This window comes from Hippoglossus hippoglossus, chromosome 9 (genome assembly GCF_009819705.1).
Source record: "Hippoglossus hippoglossus isolate fHipHip1 chromosome 9, fHipHip1.pri, whole genome shotgun sequence".
NCBI lineage: Eukaryota > Metazoa > Chordata > Actinopteri > Pleuronectiformes > Pleuronectidae > Hippoglossus > Hippoglossus hippoglossus.
This window is the reverse complement of record NC_047159.1, coordinates 8,216,273-8,231,608: the sequence shown is the minus strand read 5'-3', so window position 1 is coordinate 8,231,608 and position 15,336 is coordinate 8,216,273.

Below are 15,336 nucleotides of genomic sequence, written 5' to 3'. Positions count from 1 at the left end.
TGACCACAGGAGGAAACCCTCTGTGGGAGTGGAGAGCTGCTAATCGGTGGCTTGTAATTGTCCTGCTTTTATAAAGTTAAACTGCCAACAGCTTTGTGACTTAATGAGGCACATAATTATGGTTGATTCATAATGTAACAGGATGAAAAAACTAAAAAACTAAAACAACATAATGTAACATGTAGACTCAGCCGGCCTGAGTCTGGATATGTGCACAATCCAAGTGGGTGATGATGACCTCTAAACCAATTATAAATGGACAATGGATTATTTTAACTTGGTTTTATTCAAGCAAATGTACATATAATAACACAAACTATTTATAACATAACATTTGAACATTCTACATAAAGTTACAACCAGGACCAGAAGAACCAGTGAATGTTATAACTTTTTGTTTATTTGTTGTTTTGAAACATTATTGAATTACATCACCTTCTGTGTGAGGGAAGACGTGACTTGAGTGACTTTAAGCAAAGTGAGTTGTATTTGTTTTGTCAGTAAATTCATCTACTGCAGGAAAAGTACTTTTTACACTTTTTCAAGGATTTTGAAAACAGGTATTTTCACATTCTCAAATTGGTATTTATAATAAATTAAAACCTCTGAATGCCCCTTTGATCACTGCTATTTAGTACGACACCCTAAATTCCAAGGCCTTTTCCATCCTAATAAAACTCAATGATTATATACACATGATATCTGATAGTGCAAAGAAGAACCTCTGTAAAAATCAACATGAAGGGAGACAAACATTATTGTCAGACCCCAGGATGCAGAACTGCTCTTCAGCTGTAAACGTAACATTTCAGACAAAGAACTCACATCTTCTGCAGGGGCTTGGCTTTTCTGTTATTTTCATCACAGCCAGTAGAGGGAGACACCTTCATTTGCATGTGGGTTAAAACCTACAGTCTATGGTTAAAACTTAATTATTATTTGCACAATTACAATTGTTAATCAGAGGGTGAGAAGTGGTTGCATCATGCAAATTGTGACTAGTGTAATGAAATGGTTTTCTTCTTAATGGTTGGACTCAGTTGTTAAACATTTGATGGAAACACGTCTGCATATTCCCACAGTTCAACAGAGAAGAAGAAAAACAACAAACAAGAACAAACATTGCCTATAGAAGTAAAGCTTTATACATAAATAAAATATCAACATCCTTCATTTTCTTTGTACTTATATACTAGGATGCACAGGGATAGTGGAACACATGTAAATAGTGAAACGAAACCGTGTCATATATCAAGCTTTTAACACATACACAACGAAATGGAAGAACATGTGTTATTGTGTCTACTGTACAATACACAATTTACAATAACAATAATAATCATGAAAAAGGAATGAAAGGTCTTCATCCTGTATTCATTTTGTGTCTAACAAAGTGTTTTGTTTCCCCGTCTCTGTGATGTTTCCTTTGGCTCTACTCTAGACATTTTGCCTTGTGTGATGAATTGAATCCCTGGATGCTCTTCCTCTTCCTTGTCCTCATCTTCCTCCTTCTGTTTCCCTGCCCCCCCCCCCCCCCATCCTCCCTCTCCGTCTTCTTCTCTCGCCGCGGTGATTTATCCAAACTTGGAGCCCCTGCTCTAAACACTCTACTCTGATTTGGAATCATTTAACAGCTCATATTTGCACCTGCGACTTGTCAATTTAATGTTTTATTCCTGGAATTATGCTCTAACCACTCAGAAATGTTAAAGTGTTTTTGCAGAATTTGGTTATAGAGAGAATGGTGCCTAAGTTTTAGGTCAGAGCGCGTGTCAAATTTCACTTTAAATGTCATATTTTTTCTTAAACTCCGCATCGGGGGCTGCTGTTCCATCATGCAATCATAATGTACACAGGAAAGTGTTCCTTTAAATGTTTCTGCAGATGTATTCTGACTCCAAAGAGTAGATTGAAATGGATCAGCAAATCAATTTAAAGAAACAGCTCTTATATAACATGACAAAAACTATTAAGACCAAGTAAAGTAATGAGCTCTAAATCGGTGTGGGTGGATAGTGAGAGGGCCGCTGATACTTTTGGCCCTGCTCTGCAACCTTTCTTAGGGATGGGACTTTTGGGTAAAGAGACTGACATATTTTTGAGATGCGTATCAGCAGAGGAAAGATGTTCCATCACGTCTTTCAAGATGTTTGTCCCGACCAGCTTCCTTTCAGCAAATCAGCTGTTTTTCAAGTTCTTTCAGAGGGTGAAGGAAGCACTTTGGACTACAAACGAGCAGATAGGAGCAGATAGACGACTGTCATGGGAGTACGTGTCCAGAGGGGCCACATGCGCAACCTCAGACGCAGCATTTATCTGTAATTTCTTTGAACATATTCAAAGGATTCGAATCCCAGAGTTCATTTCATCGGTCAAACTCATTATCACTGCCGAGCTGTTTATCGGAACAAACTGTAAAGGCCCCCAGATAACGACCCAAACTATATTCGTCCTTTCATTGTTGGTCCAACAGAATCATCTGTAACTTATAACTCGAAACCAAGAAGTTATTAGTCTGTCTACTTCTTCGTACATTATGTGTTGGTGGAAATTATTTTCTTTTTTTGGCTCCGTAGTCATTTCATTTCTGTGATTTAAGCAAATTCCATCAGCACCGACTGGAGTAAATTCAGACACATTTTGCTCACAACGCACAGAAAACATAACAATAATCTGTTTTCCTAATAATTTATGAAAGTGTCCTGGAAAGAACCCGAGAGTTTGGAACGAAAATTAGGAGAAAAGTCGAAGTTCTGACCTCATTCTTTTTTGGTTAATTAAGTTGGATGCACTGGTTTATTATACTTGCAAAGCAATTGCTCATTCACTTTATTCTTTATTAATTTATGGTTGAAATTTCCCCTTTATGCAGGTTTAGCTCAACTACCATCCTATGAATAAAAGTCCCAGGGTTGTGCCAGCTTTGCATCTTGAAACTACATTGGTGGAGTGATGCATTTAGCTCCACCGAGGCCAAGTCTGCCTGGCTCTCGCTGTAGAAAAATAAAAGGAAAACGGTAGAGGTCGGATCTGAATTTTATTATACCAACTCACAAAAGTCATTACTATAAATACGTCTGATTCTTTACATTAAGATCCACACACTAAATCTTGAGTATTGAAGAAAATGTTTTTAAAAATGTTATATCTTGCAATGTAAAGGAAATAGATGAAATCATATAATGGCCCCTTTAACCAGATCTGATTGGTGCTTTTTGCACAAATCTGCTGACAATTAAACAAAGTTACAAACCATAAAAACACAAAGGTGAAAACATAACCTTCTTTGTGGAATTAACAACCAGGAAGTGTATCCACCGATTATTGATTTTTTTTATTCCTACCTGTAATCAGTACCACATAATGGTTCTTTCTTTCTCGGAATCTATTTGGAGTCACTAAATAACCAATGTAACCTAATAAACCTAATGAGATGCAGCAGACACATTAATTGTATGATGGTAATTGGGTGACCTTCCAAAAATGAAGATATCTTTGGCATAAATTGGCTCAAATTGGGGATGAATCCAATTCCAGTCCATTCAACCAACTATCAACTTAAATATATAAACATGTAATGATGGGGTTACACAAAAAATAGTCTGTTTCCTCAAGTTGTTGTTTATGTAATTTAATTTTTTCACCATTTGCCCAGAGACAATATAGATTAGAAATAGATTTGCATTATGACTTTAATTAACCTTAAAAAAACAATCCTAGTTATTTGGCACTATTAAAGTAAACATGTTTGGAGCTGAGTTTTTAAATGAGACCTGCTGGATAATTATTTTTACAGTTTTAAGACCAATTCAAAGTCTTACTCAGCATCAATAATTCTGATTTGGATTTTGTCCTCTCTTCATTTCACGACGTTATTTTTTTATTTTAGATATGTGAACGTCCAGGAGTCATGTGACCTCCAGTGGGAATCTGACATGTCTCCTGTATGTGATTCTGACTGCGGATCCTTTCATACTCTTTGGATTATAAGCTTAATTGGTTTCCCAAAGCCACACATGTTTATTTTCTATCCCGTCCAGATGGAACTTAGTGATAACATGGCTGCGGCTCCGCGACACAGAAGACACTCTGCAAAAGACTCTCAAAACAAACGCAGTGGTGGGTCCGACGGTTCAGGCAGGATGCGCAGAGGGAAATGAAGAGGAAATAGATTGTCATAGCAGGATACGTGATGAACACAGTGACTGTCATGTTGCTCGGCCAAGAGCCCAGGAGTCCATGATTGTGGTCAGATGATGTTATGACAAAGGGATCAGATCATGGTGAAACCTAAACACTGATTTATTTGACAAGGACAAGGTGGTTCGTCCCTTCTCACAGAAAGTGGATGGGTGGTGGTTATGCAACACTGAAAGAGGTCAAAGTATTATCGCTCTGGCTAACAGGTGACATAGCGACAAGTGGAAGTGACCCTCAGTGAGTAAAAGTTAAAGCTGATATGTTGACAGAAGACAGCGGCCAAGCAGAGACTGCTGGACACTTTAAGTAGAGTTGGTTGGATTCATGTTTGTCACAGAGGCAATAAAAGATGCCACAACAGCCAGAGACAAACCAGTTGCTTTTCAGCATCTTTAATCTTAATCAAACGGGAACAAACATAAATCCAACTAACTCTACTTGAAGTTACCAGCAGTCTTTGCTTGGCAGCTCAGCTTCTGTCCCTGTGTCTCTCATGTGTCTCTCATGTGTCTCTCCTCCATGTGGCAGCTCAGCTTCTGTCCATGTGTCTCTCATGTGTCTCTCCTCCATGTGGCAGCTCAGCTTCTGTCCATGTGTCTCTCCTCTCTGTGGCAGCTCAGCTCTCTTCTGTCCATGTGTCTGTCCTCCATGTGGCAGCTCTCTTCTGTCCATGTGTCTCTCATGCGTCTCTCCTCCATGTGGCAGCTCAGCTCTCTTCTGTCCTTGTGTCTCTCATGTGTCTCATGTATCTCTCCTCCCTGCGGCAGCTCAGCTCTCTGTCCATGTGTCTCTCATGTGTCTCTCCTCCCTGTGGCAGCTCAGCTCTCTTCTGTCCATGTGTCTGTCCTCCATGTGGCAGCTCTCTTCTGTCCATGTGTCTCTCATGTGCCTCTCATGAATTTCTCATGCGTCTCTCCTCCATGTGGCAGCTCAGCTCTCTTCTATCCTTGTGTCTCTCATGTGTCTCTCATGTGTCTCTCCTCCCTGTGGCAGCTCAGCTCTCTTCTGTCCTTGTGTCTCTCATGTGTCTCTCCTCCCTGTGGCAGCTCTTTTTGCTGCCTGTTAACACTGAGGAGTAATCAGCTAACAGCCATCAGCTGCATTGACTACTGCCCTGGTACAGGTGGAGGTTCTCTCTGAACCACCTTCATGTCCCACACTCATAACTGTTATTGATATTGTTCAGTAGTCTTTCTTTACTCTTGCAGCTATGGTGAGTTCTCGTGATACTCATGAGTTCTCCTTAGAACTGCAGCAGGAACTAGGAGAAGATATCAGAAGACATTTAGTCTAAAACATGATGTAAATGATGCTGTTTCGAGTTGAATTTGAATCTTGAGGCTTACAGACACTTGGATGACACCACAGAAACAGTATGGAGGCGGTTTATTTTTTCTGTTTTTTACGTTTTCTGTTTTTGAGAAGTGGTCACCATTTACTTCAATTGTATTGGATTTGGCTGCGACGCCGTTTACCCCTGAAACTCCAAAAGTGTTTCCTGGACTTAAACACTTCACTCCATCGACCCCTCCAGGTGAAAATTTTTCATTTTTGGGTGAACTATCCCTTTAACCTCCCTGGGAGACGTGAACTGACAAGAACTGGAAAAAGAGAACATTTGTCCCCATACCAGCTTCTCTGCATTGGCTCCGTTCAAACCCAGACTAGAGTTCTGCTTACGTAAAAAGCTTTTAATGAGCAAACTCCATAGAATCTCAAAGAGCTCATAATTCTGCATCGCCCCAGTAGATCACTTTGCTCTCAAAATGCAGTCCAGCTCCAGTCACCCTTCAGCTATCAGGCCCAATCATTTTCTCGTTGTCTGCATAAAGCTACTCGCTCAATGTTTCCACGTCCACATTATACCATGATGTGCCTATGGGGGTTCATATGAAATAAATGTCGTCATCTTCCATGACCTTACACTGTAGCTGTTCTTATTGGTCCGTGGGGTATTGTGTAGATCCAGCGTTAACTTGACATGAGGTCCGGTGGGCGAGAGAAATCAAACACACCTGTGGAGGTGCACAGAGCCCGTGAAAGGTTTTTGGTCGTCATTGACAAAGTGCGATTTGCTTTGTTTTTACAAACTTCTCTTATATGATATTAAGTTACACTATACTCACAAGTTTCTAACTGAGCCTGGTGTTGGTTCTTTAATCAGAAGGTCTGGTGATCGACGAGGGAGAAAGCTTGGCCTCCAGTTCTCTGCTTTGAATTTTACTGTTGGGTTTGGGTCGTGTTTGCAGTTGTTAACATTTAGGATTAATTTTTTTTCCAACCTGGTCCGTTTCCCACAAACGTGGCCTTAGCGGATCTCGGGGCCGCGCTGACTTTGCTCTCACCACCTCTGTTGTTGAGATTCGGAGCAACAAGGCGACTTGCACAAAACAAGGTATATATCGGTGCGAGCAGACGCCAGCTTTCCAAATAAACATCAATTTTTTTTATGTAACTTTCAACCACTTGTCTTTGACTCAAACCAAAAGTAAACACAGCAAGTAGCCAGTTGGAACAGCCATTAGTAAACACTTCCTGGGTGTACTTTCAGTCAGACTCGGAGACAAGTGTTTGAAATTATTCATTTAAGCTTCTTGTTTATTTGGAAAGTTGTAGGATGCTTGCCTGCTGTAACTCGCCTCAATGTGAGTCCTCAGTTCCCCTGAAACTCTTATAACTCAATAGCCATTTTTATACGAAATACACCAGTTTGAAATAAACTGAAATTGTCTTCTCTTCCAATTCTGGTTAATACAATTTCCTCTAAAGCAATTTCTTCCCTCTCATGGAAAGTAGAAAGGCATCTTGTTTGTGAAAACAGCCCAGAATCCAAACATTAAAGTATCACATCACAACATGCTCTTCCTGTTTGGTGCACAGAAAAAAGTTGTGATACAAAGTTCATGACTTGAACAGGCAAAATCAAAAGAATGTGACCCTGTGAGCATCAGTGTTCAACCCCATTATAAAACCTTATTATGGGCTCAGAACCTTTCCTCGCCACCTGCAACCTTCAGCGGGAGTTTTCTCTTGTTTTATAGTTTCTAATTAAATTGAAAAAAGATATGTGCACTTTAAGCAGATTACTTTCTTAAAGAAAGACACCCCCGGTGTGTCGCAGTTTTTATGGAGCAAATGGTCTCAGAAAGACGACTGAAGTGTCCTTGAACTGAACATGACTGGAATTTGGATTTTTGTTTTTCCTCTCAGAGAATACATTAGGCCGTAGCTGTCCTGACTATGGCCTCCAGTGGTTAGTGTTGAGAAAAGTGGTATGATAGAAAAAAGACGACTCTGCAAATTCACGAGACACTTTTCCATAAGTTAAGTCAAACATATGGTCTTTCTTAACCAAATAAGTGGATAACACAACGCAGCGCACACCCTTTAATGCCTGGAAAGCAGACTTTAGAATAAGAAAACAGTTTGGGGCAAACTGTGAAACAATCACATCACTAATGCTTTAGTAACTTAACAAATAAGATTTATTTTAATTTCATGATTATTAAACACAGTTGCTTATTTGTGCTTTAAGAGTAATTGATCAACATCTTAGTGCAAGATAGCAAGATGTCCTTTCCACATTTCTATTCTTCAATTCAACATTTAAAAATAATCTTTCTGATCTGACTAATTCCTGGAAGATGATTCATAACTATTTCAGATTATTGGCGAAGCCCAGGACATGTGAGTCGGTCTGTTTATCTTCTAAAGCCTGTTTCACCTTATATGAGAATACTATATGGAACTGCATGGGACTATATTGCACAGTATACACTGATAAATAAAGGCAGGTAACAAAAGAGGTGACGTCCATCTCGGACACTGGAGAGTCATCAAGTCTGGCTTCGATTTTCCCCCTGTAGGTATATTGTTTGGAAAATACCGTAAGAGGTGGTGGGTGCAAAGGAGACAGAGTGCAACAGAGAGAGATCAAGAATATATGCCTGCTGAAAGTGCACTCAGGAGGCGACATCTGATATAGTTTGTGTGCAAGTCAGCGCACTTGTTCCCAGTCGCTGGTAAAACACTTACATTCACGTTGATCCACACTGCCGACAATTACTGGCACCGCTCAGGGCGAAGTGAGGGAGGCGCCTCATTACATTTGGTAGGAGCTGAACTCCAGAATCACAAGTGGAAGACGAAAATTGAGCCGTAGGACGATACGTTTTTAAACACACACACACACACACACACACACACACACACACACACACACACACACACACACACACACACACACACACACACACAATGCACATTTATTATGATTAATAGCATGCGTAATAGTCACTGTTTTGAGAAGTGTTTGTTCATGAAATACCCAGAAACATACTTTCCCCACTAATTTCATGGCCTTTGAAGTCAATGATTTCATAAATTATTTTAGCTCGACGTAAAGCACCTGATTTATGGTTTGTTGCTGTTGATCCATCTCTGTGACCTAAATGACCCCCTCCACTAAATCACGATTCACGGGTGCACTGCACCTTTCACCAGACGCATTCCCGTGCAAGCCACTGGCTCGGAGGCACAACTAACGAGATGGAGGCAATTTTCAAATACTTGACGTAGGAATGATCTTTGCAGAGGCAGCAGAAGACATGCTGAGCGTGCACGTGCGAGCACCAAAGCAAGCAATGTGTCAACTTACACGGTGCCAAGCTGAGAGGAAAACCACCCAGTACCAGTGTTTGTTAACTTTAACTTTTACTGTAAAGTTATTTAACCAAACTAAACTATGGTATGGTTGGGTGTTTCTAAATATTAATATGATTGCTCTTATGTGTTTAAAATCTTTGTTTTACAATGAACTTTACATTTGTGATAGGTACAAGGTTAAAGTTGAACTTCATTTTACAGTTGTCATATGAATAACTTACACAGAGTAAAAACAGACAATTATTACAGGGTAAAGTAAACCCAGTATCATAAATTTGTTATATTGACCAAAACTGTGTCCACTTTGTCCCGATTATTGTATTTTTCATTATATTTTTGTTATTTTAAGTCGTATACACTTCCAAAGACCCGTTGATAAATCATTTGCTTTCCTACTCATGCACTCTGTGGTTTATGAATTGGCTCTATACATCAGTCAATGCTAATGTTGGCAACCAGGGCATCTTGGTTTGAGTTATGAAGTGCTGAAATCTTAAAATAAATCAGGAAACAAGCAGCGTTTAACCCACCAACATTGTTTCTGACCACCAATTTTGAGGAAACCTCAGAGCAAGACACGGTAACACGATACCCGGGCGGACGAGAAGCACGGCCTCCGGCATCTGGAGAAGCTCTGCGGTCAAATTAACCTGTTTTTGAAATAAATGATTAATGGTGCGGATAAACAAGGAGGGGAAATGTTAGTCAGCTTGTAATAGGTGATGCAGGGATAATGATTATTTGAGCATTGAAGGAGAAACATTCTTAGACTCAGCAGCTGTAAAAAAAAATAAAAAATGCTGAGAGCTCCAAGAATCACTGAGTAAGAAGCAGAGTTGGCAGAGACGGCAGCGCGAGTGGGGGGGGGGGGAGCTGTTGGCTTCCAGTAGGTGTGGACATGTGACTCCCTGTTGGAGCACCTCTCTGTGCGGTTGTGTTAACTATCAGCGTTTGTGCTCAAATAAGATACAAACAACTGTAAACTGATGAGTCCTTCTGATGGGATTAATGAAATGTTTTTCTATAGTAAACTAAATCCTTAGTTGTACTATACTTACAAAAACAACTTTTCTTGTTCAGTTATTTCTGTGAACAACCTAATGAGCACTGGATTATGGAGATATTATTCTAAATGTTTTAGTTTTTAAGAGGTACATGAACTTTTGGACTCCCTGTGATATGGAGTATACATTGGCCCTCTCTCCTATTTGTTTTAACCAGCGCCATAACCAGAGATTTTAGAAATATTGCTGTTATGTCCAATATAATGTCCGAGCAACCCACGACCCACAGCTACAGAGACCTGTGGAAAACATCAGTATCATTTGATTTATCGTTTTTCCTTTTTTTGGTCTGTGTTTTATGTATGACACAAAGTTTCTCCATTTGATGGTCTGAAGAACCCACACCAAGTTTAAAATATACTGGTATCAGCCAATAAAAATCCCGGCATGTTTAACTAAATACAATTATCAAAATGTAAACACAACAATGTACATCCAAAGGACATGACTCTCTGTATTAGTTATGGTCCTGCTCTTAGTACTATGTATTTATGGAACAGTGGCGTGGTCGATTTGTTTGAGTGCTGGAAAGCACTTACACGCACGTGTATACGTGCACGAGCACACTTGAGTTGTGGCTTGTTTCAAAGGTCATGAAACCACCGTTCCTAAATTTACATACATTAGTCAAGTTTGCCCGACCACATGCTCAAATGTTCGAATGACTCCATGAACAGTTTCATCATGTTGAGGATGTTTAGGCAGTCGGCCCAACGTCTCGCTAAATGACAGTAGTAAGTAGTTTGTGTTGAGGTCAAACTCAGAGTTTCTCATTGGAATTAAATACTTTGTGAGGTGTTGTCAATAATCTTTCACACACACAAGTTCAAAAGTGTGGGGGGGGTATATCTGCTTGAAAACCTAGATGGCAACAAAGCATCAGTATATCACTAACCAACTACATTTACTTGTTGGTTTACATGCTACGTTAAAAAAAGCTCTGTTCAAGACCATCATATCCACTGTGTAGTATTTCTCCACCGTGTCAAAGCAGAGTGTTAGCGACAGCCACATATATCAAGTACAGCTCGTCTGGAAGGTTCCTGAGAAAAGCCCAGGGGAGCTGCTGTGTGCTGCTCTTTAATGAAAGTGGGGTTAACCAGACGTACATTTGCCAAACCAACGACCTAATTTGACTCCATTGAAGTTTCCCCCCAGAAAAGTTGAAATCTGTTTGATAAAACTTAATTTGTTCCTTTTGTGACACAAAGTTTTTTTTATTTTTTAACGTGGAATTACCTCATTATTGTCCCTTTTTGTGGTCGATTTCTGACCAAACGAAAAATCAGCCCAGCCTCAGGGGGCAGTAATGAGTCTATTAGAGCGTAAGCCACATTCCATTTAACCTCAGAGCTCAAAATGATTCGGAAGTTGCAATTCTAACAGAATTTCGACTTTGAAGGTCAGAGGAACCTCACCACCCCTGACTTCGAAATCCAAGATGGCACCGACAGTAGTGAAAGCTGTAGTTTTTACTAACGTAAACATTGTTCCTGTGCAACTGGAACGCTACCAACTCGGGTTGTTCCGGTGTGACATCATTCAAATGGAAAGTTGTATTGGCAAAAAATGCACAGCTCCTTCTATAAACTTTTCTAGAGCTCCGCTGTGCAGGACGCAGTCTTGAAAAAGTTGATATCAGCAACTTTGTCCTTCTTTATTATTTATTTAACTAACTCGTGATGGTACTGTCTACTTTATTAGCTCACATTAGCCACATGCCACTGACAGTTGTCATTTCAACACTTTTGTCTAAAACACTCAACTTTTAGGTAAAGTCTGTAGACTAATTAAAGCCTAGAACATGAACACGTTCACATGTATCAGTGGGATAAGAACTGCCCAAAATGACAGAAACTCTCTTTGGAAAAAATGTATTTGCTGTGTAGGCCAACTTTGTACGTGCAGGTTCTGAGATGGATGAGGCGAGATTTATGAGCTATACTGTAGCCAGCCACCAGGGGGTGACTGAGATCTTTTGGCTTCACTTTTGGGGAGCTTTCATGTCATCCATCTTTATTTAAAGAAAAAGCACTTGAGGTTGAGACTGGAGACAGATTGTGATTTTTGATAAATGTCATAAACACACGGTCTTTGTCCTGTCGGCTTGTCGCAGCATGGCGCCTCCTATTGGTGGTAGACATTATATGATGTGCCACAGTGATGCAGTTTAGGTGTGTTTTCAGCTTTAGCGACTGCAGATGGTTGTAGGCGTTCAGTGCATTTTCTTGTAGCACCAAACCTGATGCATGTCTTATATCTTCTTACCATTTCTGTTTTTTTGTGTGTGTTTGTGTGTGATTTCTTGTTGCTTTTTGTCGTTTGTAATTTCTAAGATGAAGACATACAACTGATGTCACTGGTTTGATCTCGACCCAGAGTGTGGGAGGTGCACAGCACGTAATGACGGATGATTTCGGTCGTTAATCTTTCATCTGGACGCTAAGCAGTCAATTTCCTCAGCAACATGTAGTTTGTGCAAGTAATGTGAATTTTCCTGGGAGGTCTGTGTGTGATACGAATTGGAAATTTATGGATATTTCTTACTCAGAAACCCACTGAAGTGACCCACTGTGCATTGTGGAGAACACTTGGAAAATATGAAAAATGTGACCCTGGTGTATACACCCACACACACACACACGCAGTGACACACACACATATCTGCACTATTAACAGACGCTATAATGCTTGCATTGCTTTTGAACCTTTGTCTGTCCGCTTTAAACTTGTCCCAGGAAAAAAAACATAATCAGATATGTAAATATTGTATTTCCTTCCACTCGGAGGTCTGAGCACAATAAGGTTTTCATTTTGCTGGAAACTATTTCACTTCCCATTTACAGGAACAAATTGATCTGCAAATAGTTTAAAAGGTGTAAAACAAATCCTTGTAAAAATCTAGATTTCTGTGTTTTCTGTGGCTTGTTGATGGGTCACGTAATGTGGCTCAGTTTTTCCTGTTTGCACGAGTATTATATAACAATGGAGATCAAAGTTACCAATTAGTTTCATGGGAACTTGCTGGTGTTCATAATTCTGCTTTAAAGGGCTTTGAAATAAGTGGCTCTACATACTGTATATTTGTGTGGGACTTAACAGAGTCAGGAGGGTGAGCCATTCCTTCCCTGGAGCTGCTCACATTGCTGTAACTGAACACAAAGTACCAACATAAATGAAGCTGGGATTCTAACCCCTTTAACCCCCCCCCCCCACCCACCCACCCCCAAAGGAAAAAAAAAATTAATTTACTTTTTCTTGTCATCTTTTATTATTTTTGTGTTTCGTTTGTTTTGTCTAAGACTTTGACTCTTTGCAGATAATCTGATCTGATATAGTAAGACATTAAATCAAGGTTAATTTGAAATTTACAAATATATTGCTTCGAAAATAAATTTTATATGAAATAGTTCCTATTAAATATGTATATATATATATATAAAGAGAGTTTTCTTGTTGTGATTTATATATATAAATATCCCAGAAATAGTGTGTCCATTGCTTTGAATATTATTTGAATATATTGTTTTGGACATATAGGAACAACATTAAAACAATTCTGTATTTTTTTATATTAACTTCTCTTGACCTTCACTGATCAAAGTGTGTGTGTGTGTGTATATATATATATATTTAAAAAATCTGAACAAGAAAACAGGTGGTCTTCTCACTAATTTCAGGGAAACTGCAAACTCCATTTCATACCTATTTTTGTTCACTCATAGGCAGAAGCTCAGGCTCTTATAACACTCAATTATCACTTTGTGAATCTGTTCTACTTCAGCTCTGCCACATTTCTGGACCGGGATTGTTTCGTGTCCTTTTCAATGGCGGGTGACGGCAGACGTCGTGGAGCAGCAGGTGTTTTCTGCTGTGTATCAATGGGCCCGGAGGTGACAGAGTGCAGTGCGTCACTGAACGACCCCGCTGATGTAAAGCAGCTCCACAGGTTTGTAATAACATTTGTTCAAAGTTGTATATCACTTATCCACTTAGGATTTTACCCAAGTATCACCGCTTCCCACCCAAATACATCCAAAAATACTAACCCCTTGGCCTGTGAGTAAGAGTGAGACATTGAGAGGAGACGCTGAAACCTGAGGTCAGGGAGGCTATTCTATGCAGCTCATTTGTATGGGGTGTGAATGTACACCTGTTCACACAGATGGTAAACATCAGCCTCATTGCTTGTCCATTTATACATTTAATTAGGTGAGGGAGAGCAAAGAGGATCAAATTGCGGAGAAGTGGGAGGCTTGTTGTAGCGTCTCACTGTTGTACGATCCCATTTTTCACAGTTTAATTCGATTAATGTGTGTCGTTCCCAGAGTCTGGAGGCCGCTCTGCCACTCTGTCTTAGGCGTCTCGGCGATGTGTTTACCTTAGCCACTGCATTGCTTGTTTAAGCTTAATTGCAATGAATTGAAGCCTCAGATTGTGTTTATTGTTTCAGGGGAGAAGCTCTCTCGGCCAGGTCTACTTCCTGAGATCCTGTTTTCCTTTTATTTTCCATTGGACTAACATGCTCGGTTTTTTCTCCCCTTCTCTGTGTGTCTAGCGTTAGCCATTTGACACATTACCAAGATCCAGAGGCTTTTTTTCTAAGCTTTCAGGATTCTTCATTGCGAGTGTTATGCTTTTGTTTGTTTGTCTGTAGACTTTGGAAACGCGGTAGCCAGCTCTTCTCATGGCCATTTGTCTGCACTGATGCGGGTCATGGCATGATCTCACCAAACCTACCCAGGAATAAGGAAGTATGAGAAACTTGATCATATTAGCAACTTCCGCTTTATGTTGACAACATATGACGACATGTCAAAGGCCACGTAAGCTGTGTAATTGTAGTGCAGTAACGTACAGTGGCATTATACGCATTTGTATTCCTGAATTATCTGTAATTTCTGCTTAGTTTTGACACACATAAAAATTGTATGAATTTAAATGAAAAAAACATGCTGAACTACTGTAAATGTAGACTTCATTCTCAAATACAGCAAAAACAAATAATAAAAAATTGCATAATTCAAAATGTATTAAGAAACCTAATATAATTGGTCACTTTGATGTCAAACTTTGGTTTTAACGAAATATCCTTGTACTGTGAAACGCCAGAGGGTCGTGTTACTCAGCATTTATCTATACATATACATAAATATATAATCAATGGTAACATAAGAGACGAGAATGGCAGAACATAATCCACGGCATTAGGCAACAATCTGGAGTCAATTTAAAAAAATGGAAAAGGAGGCGGCGAGCGATTTTCAAAGCTGCTGAAACTGCAGACATAAAGCTCATTTGAGTGGAAAAGCTCAGACGAAACACGAGTTCAAAAGTTCAGTCTATTATATGTTGGTAAGACGGGAGCAGACGGTGTCAATTGACTGACATTATAGCACATTAAAGG